Raw genomic sequence first — 27,729 nt, forward strand, 5'->3', positions numbered from 1 at the left:
TTGCAGAGAATTGGGACAGAGATATCTGATTTTAGTATTTACCTTAAACTTCAGATATAGCTGAAAATGACACCTACAATTAAGAAGCCTAGAGCCAAACACTCTTAAAACATATGTGACCTTACGTTTCCAGAATGATTTTACACCTTTTCAATTAAACTGTGTAATTGTTCCATTAAACTTCCAATGTGCTTTAACAAGAGATTGTTTTCTTCACAAAACCACAGCTGTCTCTGCAGTGGAACATGTAACCTCTGAAAAACTGAGTATTTAAGACAGGAAGGGAACAGGTGATAGAAAGATCATCAGTCCCAAGGTAGAGAGGGAAGTAGATTAAATTGCTGCTGTGTAATTTGTAATTTCAGATGTCCAGTGTTGGGAATCAACACCTCTCCCCATTGGATAGTGCTATTCCCCTTTGTTTTTGTACCCATTGCCCACCTCCCCTTCATACTTTAATTATAGAGTATTCCCCTCCACAGCCAATCCCTATGTTAAAGTTGCAAAATCAAGTACTTAGGGACAAAACAAACAGCCTTAGTTTTGGCACCCATCTCAGCACACTCCTAATTTATTCCCTTATATATGTGTCTTTCTCAATGCTCTTCTAACTGGATTTTTCCCTTGTGTGCAACTCTGCCTCTGGCAAAAAGGATTGTTTATAACCTCATTACCTGTACTTTCAGAAGGCTGCACTTGCAACATTATTCCAGTCTGGAAATGATTTGACTCTCCCTGTACCTTTCTTAGGCTAGAATATGTACACCAGTCACAATGGCAGTTAACTCACTGTAGCAACAAAGACTGATAACTAAACAAAATAACTTCCTTCCTTGTTCCCTTCTTCCCCCTCAGTTTTCTAAGGAACATTGATTTAATCTGTCTGATCAAATCCTCATATTTCACCACAGTAACCTGATTTATTTTACCTTCATCCACTTGTATGACCTTAATTATGCACTTTTTCTTTGGTCTTTGGCAAAGTTATGGACAATAGGAAACTTACATCGTTCAGTTTCCTTCTCCAGTACTGAATTTTGAACAAGAGGTGACTTTGGGACAAATATAAAAGCACCTCTATGCCTCATTTCTTGGCAGCTCAGAGAAAATCCTTTTTCAGTTTACTCATCTTAAGAAGGATAACTGGCTTTAAAACAGCTTGTGGTCTCAGCAAGGTTTCCAAGGAGTAACTACGCTTTTCAAGCTGGACAACTATCTATACTGCACAACACAGCAGGGCCAGGACCCTGCTAAAGCTAATGGAAGAATACAATCACATGGTACATCACCTGGATCAGCAGAGCTACCAGCTCAGATCAAGAGAAACACATAGTGCTACAGCACCTGCATCCTGACAAAGATAATCTGCACGCATGCAGCAGAACACCGGCTGAATTGTTCTGCTTCTGGGGCTACCACCTGACTGCTAGCCCGGGAATCTTTGCACTGTGCTTGCTGCTGACGTGATTTTAGAAGCAGTGACAAGATAGCTGTAATATAGACCAAACAGTCCTCTTTAAGGACGTGAAATAAGAATACTTGTTTAATTTTACTGCCTGCGTTTGCTTCTGCCTTCTCTCATCATTGTAAACTGGTAGATGGGATTCTCCAGTCCCTGGCCCACAGTGCAGCTACACCATCTGCCCACTTGTTAACTCTGCCTATGTTTCATTTATTTAGCTCCTAAGGGTAATGAAGAAGTAGTGCTGAAGAGAAACTGCTGCAGCACTGTCACAGGGGAAGGTGTATCCTAATGCTTCACTGCTCCAACAGCTAGGTGTGCGCGAGTCCAGGGTAGGGAACAGAATGCACATGTCTGAACTCTGTTTCCTGCATGAGGAAAATTATCTAATCACCTTGCAGTCTAGACCTGCCATGGCACATCAGCCTGCGGGTCCTTAGACTGTGGATCTGTACTTGTCATCAAGTAGTTATTTGGACATATTCTGGGAAAACAGAGAGAGACTGACCTCCTTGGTTGGTGCTAACAGCATGCAGAGCTCCCGCATGAGCAAAACGACACAAGCAAGAGCACAACAAATCCTACTAAAGTCCTTCACAGGGAAAGTCATATTAAAGTCTTTGTGCTAAAGCACTCTATGCCTATAGGCACCTGGGGCACCAGGACCTCTACGTCTATACCAGAGGAGACAGTATCCATGCTGAAGAACTAAGTTCTAACTTGGCAAGATGTGTGATGGGCGAAGGGCAAGGGAGATGGGGAAAAGGTATACCTGGGGGAAAAAAAAAGAAAAAAAAAAAAAGAATAACGCTCCAAACTTGCAGGACCTGTTGATAATCCCTGTATTTCCACCTAACTGGAGTGGCTCCACTTTCTGTAAGTTGCTAATAACGGGTCATGACAAAAAAAATGAACAGTAGTTAGTTTATGCTGTCAAAACATTTGATTGGCATAGAAAATTATAATCTAGAACACAGCCATAATAAAACATTCCCTTTGAGGCAATTAATATGCAAGGAAAATCAAAGTGAAATAGGCTTAACTTGGTTTTATCAGGACAAAACATAGCTGTAGGATTGAATGAAACATTCTGATCTCTGTCTTGTTCTAATCTGTCATCTTTGGTCTGTAAACTTGATTGCCTTGAGAGAATATTTGGTTTTTTCATTTCCATATTGACACTTTGTATGTTTTGAGTGCAGATTTTTCCTGCTATATATTTCCTCTTTTTTTTTCCTACATGAAAAAATATGCAAAATATAATAAAATAGCATTAACCAGCTTCTCAGAAATTTCCCATAAAAATTTAGCCTTCAAAAAAATTTTCGGTGAAACATGCTCCCCTTGGAAAAAGGTAATTCAGTAGCCAGTTCAGTTCATCTGCAATTTCAGACAAACTAAACCATTGAATGACTCGCACTGTTAATTCAATTGATGTTTGAGGGGGAACAGAGAGTCTTTGTTTAAATAGAAAATATAATCCAAACAGTTGTTTCATCATTAACTTCTGCTTTGTACGATAATTTGCAATCTTCTTGTACAAGTAAATGACTGCATGAGTGAACAAGGCTACAGAGTACTGAGCCCTTTGATCCAATTTTGCTCCAGCTCAAATGAAGAAAAAAGTTTTTCCTTAGATTAATAGGAAGGATACGGCCATAGCACTCCTAATTTATTTATGATTAGGATATTAACGCAGTCTTGAGGAAGTTTACGAAGACTTTATTGAATTCACATGCAGACAGAGTCTGAAGAATGAGAACGCACAGACATTAATTCTAAGAACAGATATATTGCAACAGAGGTAAAACCAAATCAAAAGCCACCAGCATTTCAAACTCTCTCAGCTTACCTTCCCAAGTGACTCCAATTTACTAGATTACTAGTGATTACTAGAGTCTTACAATCATATTTCACTGCCTGCTAGCAACTCTTATCCCCTTTTGAGATTGCTATGACCTCCAACAATCACAGGAGTATATATTAGAGGGGAAAAATGAAGGGGAGAGGGGGAACACTGAATGGAAATTTTCGCAAAGAAATTTGAAAGGACAGGAGTATACTTGGAGGATCATTGAGATGAGTCCACTGCTGTTGCAGATGCCACATCACAAACTTGCACCTTTACTGTTGCTGAGGAAGCCAGTTCAGAGCCAAGGAGCTCTGATGGCTATACACTTTCTAAGTTTTGACCTTAAAAATTTTTTCAGTAATTTATGCACAGGTTGGTCTCTTTCTTATATACTTCTTTTACCAGCTTTCCATTCATGTGTACCCTTTCTTAGGGCAGAGGAAGCACACCTCTTAAGTTTAGTTTCTCTTATTAGATGCATTGTTAGGGTGAGCAGATAAATGGAAAACTTTTCTCTGCACTTGTTCTACTGTAATTCATTTTGCTCTTGGGCAACTAAATCTGTTCTTACTATTCTTTAGATGCTGTGAGCCAAATAAGTGTTTCTACTTTTTGGCAAAGTCATTCCTGAAGGCCCTCAGCTGCAGAACAATGGTATAAACTCCCAATGCCACAGACATGGCACATACATCAATCATCTTTCTGCATGACCAAACATTCTCCTTGCACCTTTCCAGTATTAAGAAAGAAGAAAATCCTTTTCTTCACCCAGGTGGCTGGCTAGAGATACATTCTACGATACATCCTTCCAGTAGCTTAAGTCCAAACTCTGCCTTATATATTGAAATTAATCTTTTCTCAATACATTGGCTGCTGGAAACCTCTTTCCTGATATAATCCCAATATGTATTTGTCTTCTTTAAGACCATATCATGTTGGTGGTAATAGGCAAGCTATGACTAACTAGTAAACATAGGACCTTCTGTCATTTAATTACCAAGGAATGAGCAATAATGTAGGATGTAAATGCATGACCTTCTGTTTTGTGTTATTTAATTTCATCTCATTTCTATTACTCAGGGGCCCATGGTAATTCAGTTTTTCCTGTTCTCTGATTTGCTAATCACTGCAAAGTGTATACGATGAAATTCATCAGAGCCCCAGATTTTGGAGCCAAGATCATTAGTGAAAATATTTGACAAAAGTAGTAAGAAGACAGTTCCTGAAGAGCTCCACTAGCCACCTCCTTCTAGGCCTTCTCTTTCAGCAAAACATTCTACGTAATATTTAGATAACATTTAACCAGCTGAGGTCAAACTAACAGACCAGTTGTTGTCTGAATCACACCACTGCTCTTTTCCTAAATAGAAAATGCAATAACCTATCCTCAAATCTCATGGCACCATATAAAACTAGAAAGGATAACTTTTTAAATGACCTTGCCACTAGCCTTGGGTCAGTTATTTCCCTGTTGAATGTGTACTTTCCATATCTATGCACTCATTCATATTAATAATCTTGCCCTTACTGCACTTTCAGTAAGAATGTGTATGTAAAACAGAGAACAAGGTATTATTCACTGTTTGCTCATATATCAGTTATCTTTAGTCCATAGCACCTTCATACATAGCAGCACCATTTCTTTCATTTATTAGTTTTTATTTCTACAAATAAGCAACATTTTACCATTTATTTTTGTAAACCCTGCTAGCTCTGACACACATTGATGTTTTCCAACTAGATTTGTACTTCCACTTTCAGATCTCCAAAGCATTACCTTCTTTTAAGGTCAAGGTTTTCTTCCTCACCCTGTTATACTCCTAATATTCTTGTTAAAGTGATTCTTATCTTTGAAGCTGATCCTTACAGATTTTCTCCCTTGACTGGGATATGAATAACAGGATTTATCAGCCCAGATGCAACTGTGGTCTGGCTAAGGGCTACCCAAACTCATGAAAAGCAACTGTTCCATGTGAGGCACTGCAGGAGTAGGTACAAGAGGAAAGAATAGCAGTCCTTAATTCCTTCCTCCTTTTTTTTTTTTATAATAGGAAGAAATTCTTTGCCTTTTCAGTATTTTATATGCCTATGCTGCAGCAAATTTCTTTTATCACTAAGTTTGTCCTATTAATCTAAATAACTAAGGACTGTGATTTTAAATTAATCCACTCATGATCAGTATATGCAGTTATTGGACTCTTTAATAATATCCTCTGTCATACCAAACCCAAGCCTAAATAGCAGTGATCATTATTGGTTTAGGGACTTGTGAAAAAAGAACAAAAATAATTTAAAAAAAATCTTTTCTTCATTTGATCAAGCAATGTCTAGAAAAAGCTAATATTCAAGTCCTGTTACTCTTTTCCTTGGGAAGTTTACTCTGACTTTCTGGGCAGTGCCTGCCTCTAAGATTCAAAATTACAGAACCTCTTCTGCAATGTCATGGCCAAGTATCTCTTTTGTGTTTTTTGGTGGTTTGTTTGTTTGTTTTAATTTATGGAGATTCTGGTGAAGGAATATGGAAGGAATGAAGTGCCTAGCATCTTCTGACAACTGATTGCAAGGAAAAGGAGGGAGGGACATGACGCATTTCCCCTTTCCCTTTTCTTCAACAGTGTACTGTTTTTTAAGGTGTTCTGGCACATCATTTCTCTTGCCTGAGAAGACAGGAGTACACCTCTTTGGCCATGCTCTAGTCAGAATACTCCTGTAGAGCACCATTAGTTCACCTCTGTTGAAGATGCTGTGCTTTGCATGGAAGAATTAGCTTTTTAGCGAGGGGAAAAGACTCCTCAGTCTTACAGCTAAGTCATTCCCTTCTGTGACAAGAGGAACATGATTGCCATTTGCCACTCTAACATTTAATAATTATAATTATGTTCAGTAGGCAATGACATCTGAGTTGCAAGCAGATGCCCCATGCACAAAACTCACCCATAAAGTTTTATTTTATGTAGAATTGTATTAAAGCCTGTTGTCGTGATTTAATCTGGCAAGTATCTAAACACAACACAGCCGGTTGCTCATGCTGTGCACCTTCACCTGTCCCTGCCTCTGCCTCCCCACACACCCCCCCCCCCCCCCCCCCCCCCAGTGAAATGGGGCAGAGAATTGGGAGAAAAAAGTAAAATCTGTGTGTTGAGATAATGACAGTTTAAGAGTACAGAAATGGAAGGGAAAATTACAATAATAATAAAGAATTAGAATATACAAAACAAGTGACACCCAATGCAATTACTCACCACCCACTGAACCAATGCCCAGACTGTTTCTGAGCAGCAGCCCCCAGCCAGCTTTTCCCGCTAGTTTATATACTGAGCGTGACACAATACGGTATGGAATATCCCTTTGGCCAGTTGGGTTCAACTGTCCTGGCTGTGTCCCCTCTCAGCTTCTTGTGCCCCCCAGCCTCCTTGCTGGTGGGGTGGTGTGAAAAGCTGAAAAGTCCTTGATTTACTGTAAACACTGCTTAGCAACAACTGAAACATTGATGTCTTAGCAACATTATTCTCATCCTAAATCCAAAACACAACACTGTACCAGCTACTAGAAAGAAAATTAACTTTATCCCAGCCAAAACCAGGATACCTGTCACCTGTCCACTGGATGGGGTTGGGTATAAACTGCATATATTTACCAGATGTTCCCTGTCCCCCAGTTATTTTAAAAAGGATAAGCATCATTGTATTAGGCTTACTGAATCAGACCTGGGAAGTAAAATTACTATTTTGTGAATTCTGTTTCTCTGCTGTGAGATGACAAAACATATCTGAATCACACAGCAATCTCCAGCCATGCAGCAGAAGCAGCTGTGTGTGTTCTGGATAATGGGGAAGGGTGTGGATGGAAAGGGAGCTCTGAATGCCAGAAATACCTAAAAAACATTTAGTGAAGGTGCCTGAAAAAGTTAAAGTGTTTACATTCCCCTTGAGATGCTTTCCCCTTTCAGATTTGCTTGGCTGTAGTTCTTTGTTCATGCATCCAAATTTTTACTCGGACTTATGTGAGAAATATCACCAAGGTCCATTAAACCCAGGGTTCCAAGGACTTTTCTTACTTTTATGCAAAGCTGTTTTTAACGTACATCTGTTCTCCAATTCATCTCACCATGTTGTCCATGAACAACCTTGCTGACACAACTAGGAGACTCGTTTCAAAATGAATGAATACAATGCTAACAAGAAAATTTCCTGGTGCTTTCTAAATGTTTGTGCCCTGCTCAGTTGTACTAAGTAATGGGTAGTAAAGGGCAGCAAAAGCACTACATGCAGATTCTTTAGTATGCATCAGAAAGAGGGGCAGGGCAAAAAAGCTATGAATGATGAATAACCACCCAGGGCATGATTTCCTATTTCTCGATAATCATGAAGATTTTGCAATAGCTTGTTTGCCTGTTAGCAGTTACCCTCACTTGTTTAGTCTGGAAGTGTGAGCCATTAAGAACAGTGAATTTGGTCCCAAGCCTTTGCCCTGAAATTCATCCAAAACCTTCCTGAAGATAAGGAAGGTTTCATGACTTATTTGAATGTGTTCTCTCATTTCTGGGAAACTTCAACAGCCGGGGTTGGGGTACCAGAGCTGTTAGGATGTAATCTTGCATTGAGAAGAATGCAATAATTTCACTAAGCTTCAGAAAAGCCTTCGTGTATAAAGCAGTTTAAGGAACTCAAAAATCAGCATCTGAATTTCCAAGTCAGTGGAAATGATGAAATGCAAGGTAGCATTACCTCTCTGCTTCAAACAAATCACCTTGCCATACTGCAAAAAACCTTTCAGTATGCTTAATAAAAATCATATCGCTCTGATTAATTGCTAATAGAAAACTTGCTTGGGAAGGAAGTTTGTGTCTTTCCTAGTGTCTGTGGTAGCATTCTTTGAGGCCTGGAGTATGAGATTTAAGGTGTTAGGACTATGATCTCTTTTTCACCTGTTTTTCTTTCCTTCAGCTTCTAAAATAAGTCTTCTGAAGTACCAACCAGAGGACATGTGTGCAGGAGCTAGTGACATGCTGAGAAAGCGCTAGTCCAACTATGCTGAGGCTGTCATTTGGACTTTTCTGCAGCAACTTTGGTAAGAAAAAAAAGTCTGTACAGTTTCTAATTCTCTCTAAGTACTTCTGTGCAATGGCATAAGTGAATTTTGCATCCATATTGCAAAGAGACAAGGAAGCTGAAATGTCTGAAATGTCATCTCTAAGAAAAAGAAAACCCTCAAACTATTCTTTGTTCTTTAAAGCGTGTACTGCATCTTCCTCAAAGGCATTTTTCTGAACTCTGCTCAAGATGAACATTGGCAAAGAAAAACATCAGCTTTCTGTTCTTTCACCAAATATAATAACTATTAATGGTGTAATGATCAGTCAGTCATGAAGACCTTTCCATTACAACTTGAGTATTTTTTCTGACTAAGTGTATCCAAGGCCACCAAGTTCATAAAAGACTCATTTTGTAAATATCAGATTCTACTTCTTTTATGCCAAGGTTTCCGGGAAACATATCTAGAGCAATGAAGATATTCATACATTTTGATTTATCTCCAGCCTGCTCTGTGGAGATGGCTAAATAACAGGGTATTTGATTTTGTTCAACGGCTCTATGAAATGTCCCAGAAAAGAAAAGAAAGGCACATTGGTTTAGATTAACATAGAAATGAGTATCTATTAAAAGAAAATAGACAAAATACCATTTTGTATACAGTAAGGATACTTCTTTTGACCGCCTTGTTAAGGGAACTGTTTCATTTCTGTGTTTATTTTTTCCTTTAAAATTGAAAAATATGGGTGTTTGTTTTTATACAAAAATACATTTGTCATGTTTTTGAGAAGGTGCACAAAAGAGGAGACTATTTGGGAAGCTTGTTATTTCTTACTCCTTTCCGGGAAGTTGAAACTGCCAGATCTGATCCAAAGAAACAAATACTTATAGTTTCCACAAAACACCACAGTTTGGTACTCTTATTTTTCAATATTTTTGTTAAAGTGCTCCAGTTCCTACCGTAAAGTAAGTATATTTTTTGTGGTTGGTTTTAGATTCCTAATTAGTTTTTCTTTTGGGGTGATAACACAGTTTTGTGATTTAACAGACAACTTCAGCATGTGTTGGGGTTCAGAAGGAAGGAATATGAGTTAGGACCTTGGCTCAGATGATCAGTCTTGTACATAAAAGTGAGACCTAGGCAGCTGGGTTCTTTCCACCAAGTCAATGCACATAACTAAGGACTAATGCACCATCCTGAAACAGATCACTGAGATAAGCCAGCACACTCAGAAGACTTGGAACAGGTCTGGGGAGCCATAGATGAGACAATAAGTAGATTTCTAGTAAATACTTAGCCCGATTCTTAAATCTAGCTGAATTAAAAAGCTGTTCTTTGAAAGTGAAAAAAATAAATAATAAAAAAAACACCAAGTGTTTGCAGCTAGGTGGTGCCATAGGTTTATGCAATCTCAACCAAATCAGTGATGCTTTATAAACCACTTCCATTCTACACATGATATTGTATGAAAGCAGGCTGTGATCTAGAAGTCAGAAACTGCTTCAGGGTCTGTTTTGCTGCCTTTAATCCTGCAGGAATAGTAGTCACTTTAGAATTATTTCCTGTCCCATGACACCCTCCAAATCAAATAGATATTACAATAAGACCCATCTGTGGAGCAGCAGAATTGAGGTAACAATGGGCAATTTCAGTGACAGAGGAAGAAATGTGTTTCCTGACAAATACTGAAACTGTATATGAGCTCTTCATCAAATTCACACATACAAGTGCTAGACATGAAATAAGATCTGCCAGAAACACATGGCAGATTGTCTTGCTTGAATTAGAGTTGAACAGTATGAAATCCTAGGAGAAACTGCAGATGCTGATAATTTGCTTTAAAGCTTGGGGTCTTTAGCTAGTTGTGTACATGGAAGTACATGCTCTAGTGATCCCATCCTAAACACTATATTCAAATTTTATTCTTTACCTTTAATAGCTACCCAGTTCTTTCAGTCACTTTTCCTTGACTCCCCTAAACTCCTCAAAATCAGTAAGTGCTTTGTTAAGAAACTCCCACTGAATTCTGGGGGAAAACAGCAAGCTAAGTACATTTATAAGGTTTATTTTCCACATGGTGTACTTTCATACTGCTCCTGAGGTTCACAGAACTATTTTAGTTGAGTCTTTTTTGTGCTTCCTAACAATTTAGATTTTGAGGTCAACTTCTAATTTTTACATTACTATGTAGCACAGTATAAATGACACTGAATACAAATGCATCATCACTACGTGAATGCGTTTGACAGAGCATTCAATCTGCGTGGCTCACCAGCTTGAACCTGATAGCAAAATCCAAAGAGAAGCAACACAATTACTAGAAGGCAGAGTTCAGTTGAACTAGGCAATGTGGTTTTCTTGAATCTCTTTCTTTATAAAACTTTCACCTTTCTAGAAATCAGGCTCATTTTCTCTGTTGTTCTGGAGCTTACTGGAGTTTGTGTGGTCACAGTCCCTTTGGAAGTTGTGCATTAACAGATTAGGAATGGGACTCCATCTGAATTGAGACTTGTCTGAAATTTAGGTGCCAAAAGGTTCAATGAGCTATTGAGACAATCTGTCCTCAAGTGCTACCTGGAAATTATGCCCCTGTTTTGGGCCACAAGGAGGACCCTTAGTGTCTTAACCTTGAAATCATTGATTATATTAAAATCTGGGACTTCCCTCTGCACTAGATGTGCCTCACAACTGAATTTCTTAGCTAATGTGACTTTTCACTAGTTCAAGCATTTCATCCTCATCTTCTGAGGGAGAGCTGCATTCTTTCCTCCTCTTTCTACTTCTTCTACCTTCCTCCCTCCCTCCTCTTGAGTCACCACATCATGAGGAACCATATTATCAGAAGAAAAACAATTTATCTTGCTGCAGGTGATCTGTTCCTTGGTGTTCAGTACACTCTTTACACTTCAATAAGTACATGTTGTATATCTTTCAGTAAGAGGGCTGTTGTGTTTATTCTGTGCTTTTTACTTATTTGTGCCTTGATTATATACTTCTTTCTTAAGGTGACATTTGCAGTGAAAATGTGTACAGAGGAATTGTATGGAAAATTGTTACCTACTGCTTATCTGTGCTGTCTCTTGTTTATTTTTGTGCCTTTACCAGTCAAAACTCCCTGAATGTAAAGGAATGACTAATGCCATTAGAAACTCCATTATCACAAGGAACCTGAGCCAGACAGGGTAGCAATAGGAATAAGGAAGGTTTCTATTAGTGTTTCTCCTATTCATACTTGCAAGATAATGTGTGACAATCAGGTACCTTGATGTCTGACTCAGTGAAGGCCAAATCCAGTGGTTTTTACTCAGCCTCTGGAGATGTTGTGCAAACAAACCTGAGAACGCAGCCCTTCATGTGTTGCAGTAGGATGGAGTATGTATCTGTGGGCTGACACAGGCTGCCCTGCCTCTCTTCTCCCTGAGGCTATCTTTGCATAGCCTAACCACGGCCAGAACACACACTTGAGCAGCATGCTAGCATCCTGCCAGGCCCACTTATACAAGCATCCATCTTTGAGGTGGTAGGTTGATGAAGTGTCAAACAAAGCATGTATTATGCCCTTCTTGGACCATCTTTGTCACTGTAGTCAGTTATTCATCAGAGGATGATGCTCTGGTTTTCAGCAGAATTGTTTTCGCACTATCATCATACAGCCAAGTGTTGGTCAGATGACTGGGTCACTGGTTATGCCTGGTCTTTCATAATGCGGTGCGTTGCACAGGCTTTTGCCAGTGGTTTGAAAGAGTTAATTGTACATGTACAGCTGTCATTATAAAGTCAGTTCAAGGTGCTCAAGAACAAACAGACTATAATGGTTATTATGTGCTTATTTTTCTTTTAAAAAAAAAGATCAGAGAACTCTATTGGCAACATGCCCTGTTAATGACCTTCCTTGTTGCTCTTAGTATATTACATTAATTTTAACTCATTTTTAGTGGAGCTGGCCAAATTCATTGAGACATTTCAGAATAAGAATAGGCAATACCCATTTCCTTTATGCAGTGCAAATGGTTGAGATATCTGTAAATATTAGGAAACCTTCAGAGCTAATATGCAGATACCTAACATTGGATATGCTGTTGCTATAGATAACAATCCAAACACTAATTGGAAAGTAGATCCTCTAAATAAAAACAAGAGTATTCCATATAACTGAGTGCCAGAGACTTGTTTTCCCCAGTGTAAGAGCTTCAAGGCATGACAGATGTAACTCCCCTTGCACCATCCAGCATTTGGGAGTTTCGTGTACTGTGCAGTATAAGCAGAATTCAGACTACAGGGTTTCTTTGTATCAGATCTTATCTGCCGCAACACAGAATCAGCTGTCAAGAGGACCAAGGAGCTGTTATAAAAAGGTAAACTAACTGAAGGCAAAACTCCAAGACTATTTCTAGGCTGCAAGAATACAGTACAAATAGGCAGCATCCAGGTATAGCACATGATGTCATACCTGTCATGTCCTCCTTTGCCTACAAGGACAAATATCTGAGGTCAGCAATAATGGAGTCATTGAAAGACTTCAGAGAATGACTTCTAAGCAGGTAGACACAGGTGAATCAATTGTGTGTCGAGTCCTTCAAAAGACCAACAAAACCCTGCAAGAAGCAGTTCCTGCTTGAAGGAGGGTGTGCAAACAAAAAAAAACCAAACCAAAAAAACTACCCTAAAGAAACAGATACAGAAAAAACTAGAAGTTGCTTGCATGATAGGATTCATAGAAAGTGACAACTAATTTGTATGAACAGCCAGGTTTTTTTGTGTCCTCTAAAATCTTTTGAAGCAGCAGCAAATCATCTTCTGCCTTTCTGGCACACCTTCTGAGAGGCTATGAAGTTATTTGTCTTAAAAATCTTTTTTATTTTCCCTCCTACTAGAACCCTGTATTTCTAATGAACTGTGCAAGACCTTTAGGGAATTTATACACCCATTTTGAAATGCATTCCGAAGTTCTCTTCATATTATTTTATTAATTTCAACTTCCTCTCTACTACCTCATTACAAGACCTTTCCCTATCATCACATGACAGCCAAAACCATGTCTGTATCTTTCAGTCTCATCAGCTGAAAAAAAATTTCCTAATTTCTTTGCCTGCCTGGCTTTTAATTTCTCCATCTTTCTACCAAATTTAAATTCATAAAACACTTTGAGGTCACATTTACATCAAAGACACTCCACAGGATACCTCTGCTCGTGTTCTGTTCATTCATCAAATACTCACCCACCCTCCCATTTGGAACATACACTATTTAGTTTCTGCTTCTTTACAACACCAGGAGTTAAGAATGAGAAACAACCTGCTTTTTAAATTCCAAAGGTTTGTGTGTTTTCAGCAAGGGAGTTCACATTATTTGGATGGTTTTGCCTGTTTATCAGGAAGGTTTGCATCAACTGGAAATGAAAACATCAAGCTCCAATGGATTGAGGTGGTGACAAAAATTGAAAAAGATATAGAAACCTTTCAAAGAGAGTAATAAATAAAGTAACACTTATATTTCCTATCATTTGAATGACTCTGCTAGAAGTCTAACATTTTCTGTGCCTAAGTCCTGATTAGAATTTTGTTTTAAAGAGAAGAGCTATAGTCAGGTTTTGAATGCTCCTTGCTTGGTTGGTGTTTTGTTGGTTTTTGTTTTTGTTGTTTTTTTTTTTTTCCTTTCCTTTCCCCCTCAACAGACTACATGAATGCAGTTTCCAGCATTACATTTTTTTGTATATGACCTTCCCTTCTTCCCCCACACGTATATCATGCTATGTTAAATTTCCTGGGATCTGTACACCCTGGAAGTGCAATAAGTCAATGTTTTATTTGTAAGTATGGCAAATGCATATACCATTATATTATCTCAGCTAGGCTAGTTCATTTCAATTCACTCATTTCCTACGTAAGTCTGAAGTTCTGTTTCCATCTACCCTCCAATTTTGGCAGCTGCCTCTAATCACATTCTCTTTTGCTGTAATGTTCCTGTGGGTATGTAGGATCCATAATAAGCTTATCAGAAGCAGTTGTTTGTGTTCCTATTATCATTCATCTACTGATGGCATTTTACTTTTAAAAGAGGGGACTGGTCTGTGTGGCTTAAGCTTTGTGTAGTTTGGGGAAGTTTGCAAGTTACTCTATACTGCATTTTCCATCTTTGTCTTGGAGCACTATTATTCAAGTCCAGGAATTTCTGTTATGGTTGTCTGCCATACCTCAGTTGTGATTTGTATTATTCTGCTCCATATGTAGTACTTTTATAACTCCTGTCATCTGACTGAAACAAACCATGAGCTGTTTTAACCTTCTCCCCCCTGTAGATCACAATTATAATCTGCATTTTAGACGTGGAGAATTGAGGCAGAGTGGAGAGCAGAGGAATGTCTCTATAGACCCAAGAGGGATGGGGAAAGCAGACTAGTGTGACCAAATGCCTTGATCATGATCCTGTTTTCTTGATGGTCCATATTTCCATTATGAAGAAAGCAGTACACAGAATTTGCTGACATTTAAAAGAAAATGTTTTCAGTGAGCTGCTGTCAGTAATGAGAATCAGCAAGAGGCAGCAGAAATGAAAACTGCAAATAAGAGAAAGAGGAAGCCTGCTAATAGCCAGACATTTCAGTTTAATAGAAGAATGGCACAAGAAATGACTAGCTGACATAACTGAATGGGGTGGGAGTAATCCAGATTTAGACAGAAAACAAGAAATGCAAGGCAAAGTGTAACAGTCTGAATATATAAAGGCAATCTGTATGTTAAAAATTAGAAGGAAGAGAAAATACTCAGCTTTGATGGACAGTAATGGGAAATGTGATAGTTTCTTACATAAATTTGTAAGTCTGGAATATTTCCTTATTTCTGTGTTAATACACCTGATGTTTTCCATATTGTTTGTCTCCAGATAAACAGCTCACAATTAGAAAGATACATAGGAGAGAATGCATTTCACATTTGAGTATTCTGGGAGTTCCCATCAGATGACTTAAAATTTCCTTGCCAAAGCACACTTTCACCCAACACAGCTCTAAATTTCTATCTGTAGAGTTACTTGTTGCCTCATTTGTCACTATGCTGTCACATATTTAACTTACACTGTTATCTGTCACCACAATATTCAGGCTGGGACTGTATGATGAAATCTATCAGCCTGGTGCCCCTAATCCATGTAATGTAAAGTAAAAAATAAATTGAAAGAATGAAATGGAAAATATTTTTAGCTGAGTACCATTTATTCTGTTCTATACTAATCACTCCCTGCCTTTGTTAAGTGACTCATTTTTAACACTATTATTAAACCCATACTGCTTAATGTTCTGCATGACCAGGATCTAGCTCGTGTTAGCCATTGAATCCCACAGTTTAGAAGGGACTGAAATTCAACAACATTCTCCCCCTAAAATAAACACTTATTAATGTATCCAAATGTGCAATAGGAGAAGGAACAAGTTTGATTCTGGTCCAAGTTCAATGCAGTCAGCAGAATGACTCCTGTGCAAAACCTGCATGCAACCAGAACAAGACACCAGAGAACTAACAATGATTATTTCCTCATCAGATCAAAGTCCCCAAGTACACTGCACTGCTATTTTCTGACCCCTTAGTCCAAATTCCTCTTCAGGGTAAGTCCAGTGACATCAGTAGGATTTAACACAAGTTGTAATGGTAGGAATGCACACCTACTGAGTAATACACAGCAATTTGCAAAACTGAGTTAGAAATCATTGTGCAAAATTCAAAAGATAGTTTGCAAAGGCTTCACTGGACACATACATTTGACTCTGGAGAATTCACAGAACCCCTTTTCCAAAAAGGAAAGAAAGCATCTCCTAGTCTTCTCATTATAGGCAGTGATTCAATAAGACATTTAATGAACATTAAGGATTTAAGTTTCCTTACTCAAGTCAATAGGCTTACCATAATACTCAGAACTATGGTGAGTAGGTATTCCCAATCGAATCTATTTTAACGACAATATGTATTTGCTTTTTGCATTGTATACTCTTGAATCTGCTTGTATATAAGTTAACAAAAGCAACATTCAGTAAAACACTTGCATGCGTGTTCTTTTTCCCTCCTATAATGAAGTCAAGATCACAGCTAAATGTTTCACAGCACATCATTTTAAAAAAACAACCCAAACCCACCATATGCATTATTCATTTATTCCAAAGTAAAACTCAAGATAATTGCAAAGACAGGCTCCCCTTATTTGTTTGTTACTGAAATAGTTGAAGTGATTTCAATAAGAATTTGAGTATATCTTGAAATGTCTTAAATGTCTTGCATCTTTGCTCATATCTTGAGATTCATGTGCTTTGTCAAATATCACACTTCCTACATCAGGTTGTACTGCTTATTGTTGAAAAGAACACACAGGATTCTCTTTGGTATATCACATGGCGGGGGGGCTAGAAACAAGCCAAAAACATTCCAGCCTTCAACTCCCATACAAGACCAACTAGCTGGAAACCATCCTTGAATTGTTTAGCTTCTCCTTTTAAGCTACTTATGAAACTGATTCCACGTTTCTAGATTGCCTGGCCTAGCACTTCATTAGTCTGCCTTAGAGTATGCAACTCTATATTAAATCTAAATCTCTGCTAAAAATAAAGTCGACTTTTCTCATTTTCCCTTGGTATATATAGAAAATCTTTTATTCATTAGAAAGCTCATCTCTCTCAACTTTATTTTTTTTTAAAGGTTGAAAACAAATTCAAATCTTTGAATGTTTCCTAGTAGTTATTTTCTCAGCCTGAGATTGTTGTTTCACCTCCTTTAGGCTCTTCACCACAACTATCTTATTGGTTTTAAGATTATCAGTGGTTTTGTGATTGCTTGTAACATTTTAGCTGAATATCATGTTTGTTATAAATGACAAAAAAAGGACTTGAGTCACTTCATCTGCCTGTGTAAGGCAGGATTACAAACAGAATGGAATTATTGTTTTAAGGAAGGAAGAAGGCAGCAGAAGAGTTAGAACAGGAATGAAAAAGGTTCATACTTTTAAAAAAACTGTATTCCAAAATCATGATATTGCCAAGAGCCACAAGGCACATTTATAGGACAATCTGGTTTTAATTTGAGTGTCTTTCACTTACGTGAAAGTACAGGGATTGCCTAAACTGATGCATGGTCTGATGATGCAGCGTTTACTTCTTTTTGCAGTTGTGTAATCTGACATGTGTTGAAGACTTCGGCTGTGCTATTTACATATTTGACCTTCTAGGTCTCAGTTATATACTTAAGAGGTTGTGTGAAGGCCTCCCTATTTCCTGTACAGCAGACAAACCTGCTACATAATCTACATATAAACAGAAAACTAGGGTTAGACCTTTTATCCTTTAAAGTGTACAAGCCCTTACTGTCAGAACTAAGGGACAACTTTGATGGCCAGAGTTAAAAGTGTTCTTAGTGCCAGGGGCTAGGAGAGGACATCACTTGTAAATTAGAAAGATGACATCGTGCCACAGCTATGTGGAGAAAGTCTGCTAAAGTTTTCTCTTAGCATGTCCACTGCATGAAGAAAAATCACATATTTTTTTCTGGATTCTTACCAGAATATGCCTTTTCTCAGACACATATCATAGAATTTAAAAAACCCAAACACATGCACTTGTGTCATTAAGTCCTAGGTTACCCTTACATGCACTAGGACTCCTGGTCTCAGGTTAAGATATAAGCAGGACGTGTAGGACAGGATGATATTATTAGAAGCACAACCACTTGCTTTATCTGAATTATAGTGATGTATCTATCCCTACATTTTACCATCTTTCACTTATGAATAAAGCAGGATCAGCCTTGAGAAATGCCTGATTATCCTGCAAGATAACAATGTTTTGAATTTCTATACAGATCCACATCTAAGGCTTTCAAAAAGCTTTACAAATGTTAATCCATTAAGTATCAGTGTAAGGCATTCCCATGAGGCAGGTGTTTTTAATTACCTCCATTTTACAGAGCAGAAGCAAGCAAAGCACAGGGAGATCTAACCACCTTATTTGTAAAGTAACACAGCAAATCAGAGGACAATAAGGGAGAGAACCAAAGAGATTTTACACTCATGTCTGCTGCAAAACCCTCTCCCTTTCAGCACTTTCAATAATTTTTGTGTCTTAAAAAAAGAAGAGGGCACAGAGGGAAGTTTCAGTAAAGGGGTGAACTGGTTAGATTTTGGCATGATGTTACACCATAAAAGAATTGGACAGAATCTTTACCCTATGGATCAATATTAAGCCTGCTGGAAAAAAGACGAAATAATAAAAATTTTAAAAAAGCAGTATTTGCTTGATTTCCCTAAAAGATAATGAAGGGCTAGACCTTATTTTACCTGAAGAAAGTAGCACGTATGTTTGGAGCCAGGCCATTTACCTGACATCAAGCCTACCATCAAGAAACAAGCATCTCTCTAGGTTGTGCTGTTGGGACCTTCTTAAGCAATCTTTTTTAATGCAGTTGTAGGACATTATGATCTCACTCTTACAATCCCTCTCTCTCCATGCTATTATCTGGAGTTTCATATATTCCAGAGGAGGCAAAAAGGATAAGAAGGTGGCATATAATGCTCGTTATGATTTTACAATACAGACAACAAAACAGTCTTGATGAAGAAATGTGTCTTGGTTACCCTGTTCTAACAGAACTATTGTAGGGTTCATTTTCTTTGATATTTGTTTTTATAACTTTATATTTGTGGAAAAGTAGATACATGCATACAAGCAGTCTTCTCTCCTCCCACAAGGTATAAGAATTTGCCCTACAGAGCACCTTTTTGAACAGTCCTAACCACCTTTTTTTTCCCTAAACTCCTCACCTGGCTCTGTGTGATGGATAAAAAGATGCTGCTGCTTATTTGAAATTTTTGGAAACTGATTAGCAGAGTACTCAAGTTGGAGTTACAAGGAGAAGGCAATATATCAAAAAGAATATGCATAAGTCTTCGTCGGGTAGCCCCTGAATAGGCATAGATAGTTATGGGTAGAGGTTTTTTATTTTTTTTATTTTTTTTCCACAAGAACAAACCCCCTCTTCTCAGTTTTCACCCTAGCAGGGATATTCACCATTAAAACACACCTCTTAATAATGTTAGTCTTTATAATAATTCTGAATAGTCTTATCCTTTATTATATCTAACATTAGCTTAAATCTTTTTCTCTTCAAGTAGCTTTCCTGTGATTGGATCACAAAACACTACATAGCTACAATAATATTTTTTTCTTTTAGGGCTATGTCATGTTGTGTCTTTCTTGGTACTTTTAAACATTCCTACTACCCAGAGCACTTCCACTTTGAAATTAAGTCAAGCACTCGGGTTTGCACAGCACCGCTGCTGTCTCTGCAAGGTAGTTGCCATCAACCCACACTCTATAGTCTGAATAAGATTAGATATCTTCAGTAGATGACAGCTTCCCTGCTAGTTGCCATGCATAATTTCGATTATCAGACCAGCCCAGGTCTGCAGTATTTGCAATATACATCAGGGGTCTTTTGATAAAAACAGCATACAATCCAGGAACTGTGCCATAGTAGAGACACAAGAGGAATGAACCAAAATTCTGCCTACCGTCATCATTCTGCCACTTTCTAACTTTGCACTGCAAAGTTGCAGCCTTAATAAAACACTTTTCACTTCTTACAGTGTAATAGATCTAACGTAAATCTAATCAAAAGAGAAGTGTACTTGTTGCTTTCCTAGCTATTGCATTTAAATCAGAGAGCCTGTGCTTTATCTTGTACTACAAAAAACACAGGGCAGCAGTGCAAGCATGGGGAGCTCTGGAGAGGTCCCTGGGGGAGATGATGGACATCAAAGTGACAATTGGTTTCCATGTGTTTATTTGTCCTCCTTGCTCATCTCTGTCCTGCATTATTTCTTTGTACTGAAATGTCTGTTTCTACACATGAATTGCCTTTCCTTTCCCCTCAGTTTCATTCAGAATTTTAATTTGGACCCAGGGCTTTCTTTGATATATTTACTGTATGCATGACACAGAAAAGCTCTGTTCTCAGCTAGGCCCTCTGGAAGCTTAAATTTTAACTGTTGCCTGGAAGACACAGAGTTAAGAAATCCTTTCTAAGCTATGGCAGCATGTGGCTATGGCAGCTACACTCCATCTCCTGTGCTTCTGTACTCAGAGAGACAGCTCTTGTGGGAGTAAGCAGCATTGCCATATTGTAAACAACTCTATTTTTAATATATGCCATTAATCATGCAAGGAAAACTGAGGCAGAAATCCACATTTGACTTTGTATCCCATTAATCACAAGGCTAGTCCTCCATTTTTACGGTCCTGTTTGGATGGGTCTGTTCTATTGCAGCCTGTGAACGGGTGCAGAGGGCAAACGATCCTGTGCTCCTCCAACCTGCCTGGTACCTGTCACTGTCATTTGATGGTGATGAAGGTTGGGCAGCGACATATGCAGAGTTTTTAGGAGACAGAGCTTCCGTGATTGAGGCCAAAAGCTCGCTGCTGGCCGGGGTTGTAATAGGTGGCATTCTTTCCCACTAGGACTCCTTATTGCCTCCTCACCTGTTAATGCTGTCAGTTCATCCCCAGACCGCTGGCACCAAGGTGCAGTTTTGCCTATGAACCACTAGATGCCCTGAGATCTCTTTGATTCAGCATCTCTTTCAACAACTAAAACCATTACTATGGCGAAGAAAGGAGCAAGCATCCCAGCTAAGCCGTGAGAACATGTTCACTGATGGGGGATATTTTCCACATTAGAGTAATATCTGCTTTATACATTTATTCAGTTCAAGCACTGAAAAGAAAAGCAGTGTACATATCAGGGAATTTATCAATATCTCTGTTGAAAGAAGTTGAAAGATAGTTCCTCGGGGCCATGCTGATAGAAGCCAAGAAATTAATACTACAGAGATAAAAAATCTCTCAATTGCCCCAAAAAATACAGTTCTGCAGAAATTAGGCATTTCTGGCAAAGATCTCCTTAGAAATACAGTGCACAATAAGAAACAGTTAATACAGTCCAGTTCCGTATTATTGCACAGTGATATGAGCTAAAGCAATGCCACTGATTTCACTGGAGTTATTCTAGTTTACATCAGTGTTAAGTGAAAGCAGAGTGTGAGTCGAGTACTAGATTTGTGCTGGATCAGAGCTCAAGCCCTCAAGGCATGGAACACCTTTACTCAAATGCAGCAAATCTTTTAAGCACATGCTAACCTGTAATTCCTTGCAGGGAGGTCCTTGCTGACTATAGCAGGGGTACCCTTCTAGTTAAGCATGCATGAGCTTTGTTGTGGCATGACCAAACCCTTTAGCACACAGCAGCAGGTTGTGAAAGGGCTGTGATTCAGCGAGTAGGCCCTGCCTTGCCAAACCTAGGTGATCAGTAGCTGCCATACAGCATATAACGGAGTTCTGTATCTAGGGGTCTTTTTAAGCATGAATTCATCCTCAGTTTACTCAATGGGCACCTTGGGATAGATTTTAGTGAAGTGAAGATCAGACATCAACTATTTCTCAAGACATTTAAAGACTGTAGATAAATACATTATACGCACCTTCATCTCGGATGATTCTGTCTGAACTGGTGTAAGCTGAGAGTTCCCTTGATTTTGTCATGATCTTGTCACTCTGTTTAGTGAGCGACCATTCACCTTTCACAATATAGGTGATTCTACCCAAGCATTTCAGCAGTTTTCACATAGTAAGAAAATATTGGGAGGCCTGTTTTTAAAAAAGTGGGTCTTACAGCAATCAACTCTGCTGCTTAAAGATACTCAGCAAATCAGTCAAAGAGGTAGAAAAATAGTAAAGCTATCTGGACTCCTACATTTTTGTTTGAGTGCTACATGACCCTGCTCCATTAGTACACCTGCAAAAGATCACCTTAGTCTATTCTCTGGATTCTCTGAAGAGCTCTATGAAACAGCTTGGGGGATCCCCACTACAGAAGAAAAACTCTGATAAAATAGGTAAAACTACTCTCAACTGAGCAGTTGTTCCTCATTCCTGCAAAAGCAACCACCATATTATAGGAAGCAGCTGTGTCTCATATTGCAAAAAAGGATGTTGAGACAGGCCTACCTATGTCAACCTTTAAAGCACCACCTCTCCATTTTTATTTTTTCTGATATTGGAATGCATTTGCTCTAGGCTGCAGTTTCAGGGGCTTTAACACCTCACTTTTCCAGGGAACTCCAACAATAAATCACTAAGCATGTGGTTCTCAGGATTAGCTAACACAGACACAAAACTCAGCCAGGCACAATATTGTTGTATAATCACTGTAATCAGGCTTACACTTGTGAGCTTATACATTATGCATCCACCCACCTGGATTCTTCTCAAAGTCTGACCTTTCTGAGTGTGAGGGGTGAAAGCAGCTTAGTGACCTAAAGACTGTTTTTTTCAGCATGACTCAGAATGTACTGTCCCTTTGAGAAGTGTTATATTGAAATGGGACTTCATCAAGAGTTATTAGCTAATTTAGAAGTTAATTTGGATGCACAGATGTTGTCTATTTCCTAAAGAGTTCTTCACTCTTGAATATGAATGCACTGGAAAGCTTACTAGGTTGAGGCCTTATACTTGTCAATACAGAGACTGGATAAACGCTATTTGATAGAGTCATTTAGGTTGAAAAAGACCCTTAAGACCCTCAAGTCCAACCGTAAACCTAACACTGCCGTGGCCACCACTAAACCATGACCTCAAGAACCACATCTACATGTCTTAAACACCTCTAGGGCTGGTGACTTAACTACTTCCCTGGGCCGCCTGTTCCAATGCTTAACAACCTTGTCAGTGAAGAAATTTCTCCTGATATCCATTCTAAACCTCCCCTGGAACCACTCGAGGCCATTTCCTATTGTCCTATGGCTTGTTACTTGAGAACAGAGATCAACACCCACCTTACTACAACCTCCTTTCATATAGTTGTACAGAGTGATAAGGTCTCCGATCAGCCTCCTTTTTCTCCAGACTAAACAACCCCAGTTCCCTCAGCTGCTCCTCATAGGACTTGTTCTCCAGAGCCTTTGCTAACTTCATTGCTCTTCTTTGGGCACACTCATTTCCTCATACTCACTTGGGGACTTAAACGAAACTGTTCACAACCCTCTCCCTCCAACTTTTTGCTGCAGCTTTACTATTGTACTCCCTTTCTGAAAAAATCTTTATAAATTACTCACCTCACACAGAAGCTTAAGGGAGATACAGGGCAGGGCAACTTTGTGCTCAAATAGCAGGACCATACAGAAGACACTGCTCTGCAACTGGAACCATTAGCAAGAACCACAGATAGGGTCTTAAACCCCAAATGCCTGCTACCTTTACTAAAGGATTGCCTCTATTTGTAATCACTGTAGTAAAGCCCCAACAGTTCTAACCACAAGAGCAAATAAAGACTCACCTTTCCACAGACCTCCCCTCACCCATGTAGCACTGCAGAAAATCACATTACCATCCTTCTGCAAACCACTTTGTAAAATCTGTTGCTGCTTGTAGAGTATTTAATGGCTCTGATGAGCAGAGAACCTGTTAACTCAGGTGTTCTCTGTTAGTGATTTCATTTGACTATGGACACCTGATTTTATAAGAGCAAAAGCAAAGGGGGAGTTCTTTCAGAGTTAGAGGGTGCTTTCTACATCAAAAACACAGATACTAGAAGCAAAAGCAAGGCAAATCTTGTTTGATACTTTGTACTGCTAGGAAGGAAAGTGTTGTTTTACATTACAGCTCATTGCTTGTGAAATAAGTGGTTAATATTTACAGATTTTCAGAGAATGAGATAGAACCTTAGATTGTCATAGGCTTTAATACTAGACTGGACCATAATAATTTCTCTGTGTGATTTTTCTGTGTCTTAGAGGGCTTGGGCTTCTGCTCTGATGAAAATCAATGTCAGAATCGGAGTAAACTATCTCATTCTGTGATCTGTTTTGCTTCTCAAGGGCTTCACTCAGGCTTCAGAAATTGCCTTTTTCCATTGGTATTTAACTCATACTATAGTGTGCTGTTTTGTGTTCCCTGATTGAGGTCTGCTCAGGCACAAGCTTTCCTCAGCTATAAATAGCCACACTCTTTAAATGATTCTATGGTTCCTTTAAGATGCATTGGTAAGCCTGCCATCAATAAATAAGAGGACAGAATCCAAACTTTAATGTTAGTTGGGATTCAGAGAGTATTAGCCCTTACCTGGAAACAGCCTAGAGTAGAGACTGTTCTGATGCAGCTGTAATGTGCACACAAACATAGAATCCTTTAGGTTGGAAAAGTCCAACTGCTAACCCAGGACTGCCTAGTCCACCACTAAACCACGTCCCTAAGCACCACATCTATGTGTTTTTTGAACACCTCCAGGGACAGTGATTCCACCACCTCCCAGGGCAGCCTGTTCCAATGCTTCACCACCCTTCCAGTGAAGAATTTTTTTTCCTAATATCCTATCTAAACTTCCTCTGGCATAACTTAAGGCCATTTCCTCTTGTCCTGTTGCTATTGTTATCTGGGAAAAGAGACTGACCCCCACCTGCCTACAACTTTGAGGGAGTTGTAGAGAGCCATCAGGTTCCCCCCTGAGCCACCTTCTTTCCAGACTAAGCAACCCTGGTTCCCTCAGCCACTCCTCATAACACTTGTTCTCCAGCCCCTTCCCCAGCCCCACTGCCCATCTCTGGACACTCTCCAGCACCTCAATGTCCCTCTTGCACTGAGGGGCTCAAAACCAAACAAAGGATTCAAGGTGCAGCCTCACCAGTGCCGAACATGGGGGGACGGTCACTGCCCTGGCCCTGCTGGCCATGCTGTTTCTGACACAAGCCAGGAGCTGTTGGGCGCCTTAGCCACCTGGGCACACAGCTGGCTCATGTTCAACTGGCTGTTGACCAGCACCCCCAGGTCCTTCACTGCCAGGCATTTTTCCAGCCCCTCTGCCCCCAGCCTGAGCACTGTATGGGGTTGTTGAGACCCAAGTGCAGGACCTGGCATTGAGCTTTGTTGAATCTCATATAATTGTCCTCAGCCCACTGGTCCAGCCTGTCCAGATCCCTCTATAGAGCCTTCCTACCCTCAAGCATGTCAACACTCCCTCCCAAGTTGGTGTCATCTGCAAAGTTACTGAGGGTGCACTCAATCCCCTGATCCAGGTCATTGGTAAAGATATTAAACAGAACTGGCCTCAATACTGAGGCCTGACGAACACCAACAGAATGCTACAGAAAGCATCTTGTCCATGCCTGTTCCTTACCCAGACATAGCAGAGCACTGATCCCTTCTGGATGGCAAAAGCACAGAGGAGAGAACAATGCTGCCTCTCTTCCTCATCACTATAAAAAGGGAGCAATTAATCTTTAAACCAGTATAGGAAAAGCTATCTTGGAGTATCTGGAAGTGGAGATCCCAAACAGTATCACAAAGGAGTGATTTTAAAGTGAGCACAAGAGGGCAGGATGAGGATTAATACATTAAGAGGAAACACTTTAGCAGAACAGCAATAAATGAGAGTTGTTAGGTTATGGGATAGTTACCAAGGGATGTGATAGAGGCTCTGTTACGTAGGTCATTTGAAAAAGCAGACTAGACAGAGTGCTATTGAGTATACTCCAAGGAAATATCCTGTCTCTGCAGGGATCCTGACTGTTCCCTGGTTAGTGGCCTGATTTTCTAAATGTATCATGTGGCTATTTCTAACACTGACTTTAACAAGAGTTCTGGGTGCTGAATTCTTCAAGAAAATAACAGGTTATTGATCATCAATGACCCATTATCATTTTTGTGACAATGAAATCTGTGTTGGATTTTTTTAGTCATGCAACGTGCAGGAGAGTCATGACTTTTCCTGGCTGCAGTAGACCATGACACTTTTTGACGGGCTGGTATCCCACTGGCTTTTGCCTGTATCTGAGATAAAATAAAGTGCACCAGCAGAAGTGCCTGGTGCCACCTGCCTCATCCGTATTGCATTTGAGCCACCATCTGCAGCTGCCTGGGGCTAGTAGAGCTGCCATGAACAGAAGAGGTGGGCACATTGCAGAACCAAGCAGCCCCATGGAGCAGAGAGCAGCAGGGATGCTTTAGTTCTGTAAGATTTGCTCTGCCTTTCCTGGGCAGGGGATGGCATACGCTGCAGGCATTGTGATGGCAATACTCCAGTTAAACATTTAAATTTCATTTACAGGAGCAACACGGGAAGCTGCAATTATGTTTTACGGGGAAAAGTATTTTCTAGCGTACAGGTTTATTTTTTTTATTTGTCAGATTCTTTTCTCCTTTTTTTCTTTTCTCCTACTCTTTTCACCTCTCTTTGCTATTGTCACTCTTGAACCTCCATTTTTAATTATCTTTTAATTTTCTTGAGTGACAGAGCAAAAGCAAAAGGAGGAGAGCTGGAGGTAAAAAGTTTCTCACTAAACAATTTTGCTTCAGTGTGGAAGGTAGGCTTGGTTTTACATAAGTCCTCTACACCAGACCCTAAAGTTTTAAGGACCCCCACTGTTCAGATATACCCAATCTGCTATACAACTCATCTTAGCATATATTGTCTCACAGGCTGTTTGTGGACTATGCAATATTATTTCCCACCTGCACAGTAACAAAAAAGAAATAAATCTGAAGTACAGTCAATAAATTAAAAACATTACAAATAGGCCAATTTCTGGGCTATTTAAAATATGGGCTGCTGGTGCCCTGTATAGCAATATATATACACAGAGAGCAGGATTTATGATGGTTTGCTATGCACTTTAAATATCATGAAAACCAGTCAATTTCATTTTGTTACAGCCTAAATCTATCTTGGCAGCTCCAGCTACAGCCTAGTTCCTATTGCAACATGGAGCACTGAAAATGGTACAGGCTGTTTACTAAAAGATTTAGTAAGAGCGTCTGGTAAGGACAATGGTTCTTAGTTTTTTTTAAAAAAAGTCAGTAGGTGATACAGAGCTTTAGAATTCAATCACTGCAAATTAAGGGACTGTCTCAGCTGATCTAAATGGATGTTCTCATCTCTATGTCTACATATCCTAACGTGCATGATCTGGCTTCTTACGCTAGTCCTTCACGATGGTGTCCACGTAGTTCTGTGGAGGAATGTGCATGCTTTACAATATGCAGTATGTGCTGCTCCTGCCTGAAAATAAATCATTTTTCCCATATATTTCCTTTCTTGCTTTCCCTACCTTCCTTGAGATAATCCTGTAAAGCAGATCTGCAGACTGCAGTATGTGGTAGGCAAGAGGGAAAGGCATTATTGGGTGGTACCTAGGAAACAACTAGATAAGGAAAATCTAGTCTGAGCACCAGAAATATCTTCTGTCTGGTTAACTGTGGACTCAGCAGTGTCTCCAGATACATCCTGGGGACTAAAACTGCAGGCCACTGAATGTCGTAACTCTTCAGTCCTCACAAGATCAGCTCCAATGGAAGAGTGGA

The sequence above is a fragment of the Falco naumanni genome, chromosome 12 (genome assembly GCF_017639655.2).
Source record: "Falco naumanni isolate bFalNau1 chromosome 12, bFalNau1.pat, whole genome shotgun sequence".
Taxonomy (NCBI): domain Eukaryota; kingdom Metazoa; phylum Chordata; class Aves; order Falconiformes; family Falconidae; genus Falco; species Falco naumanni.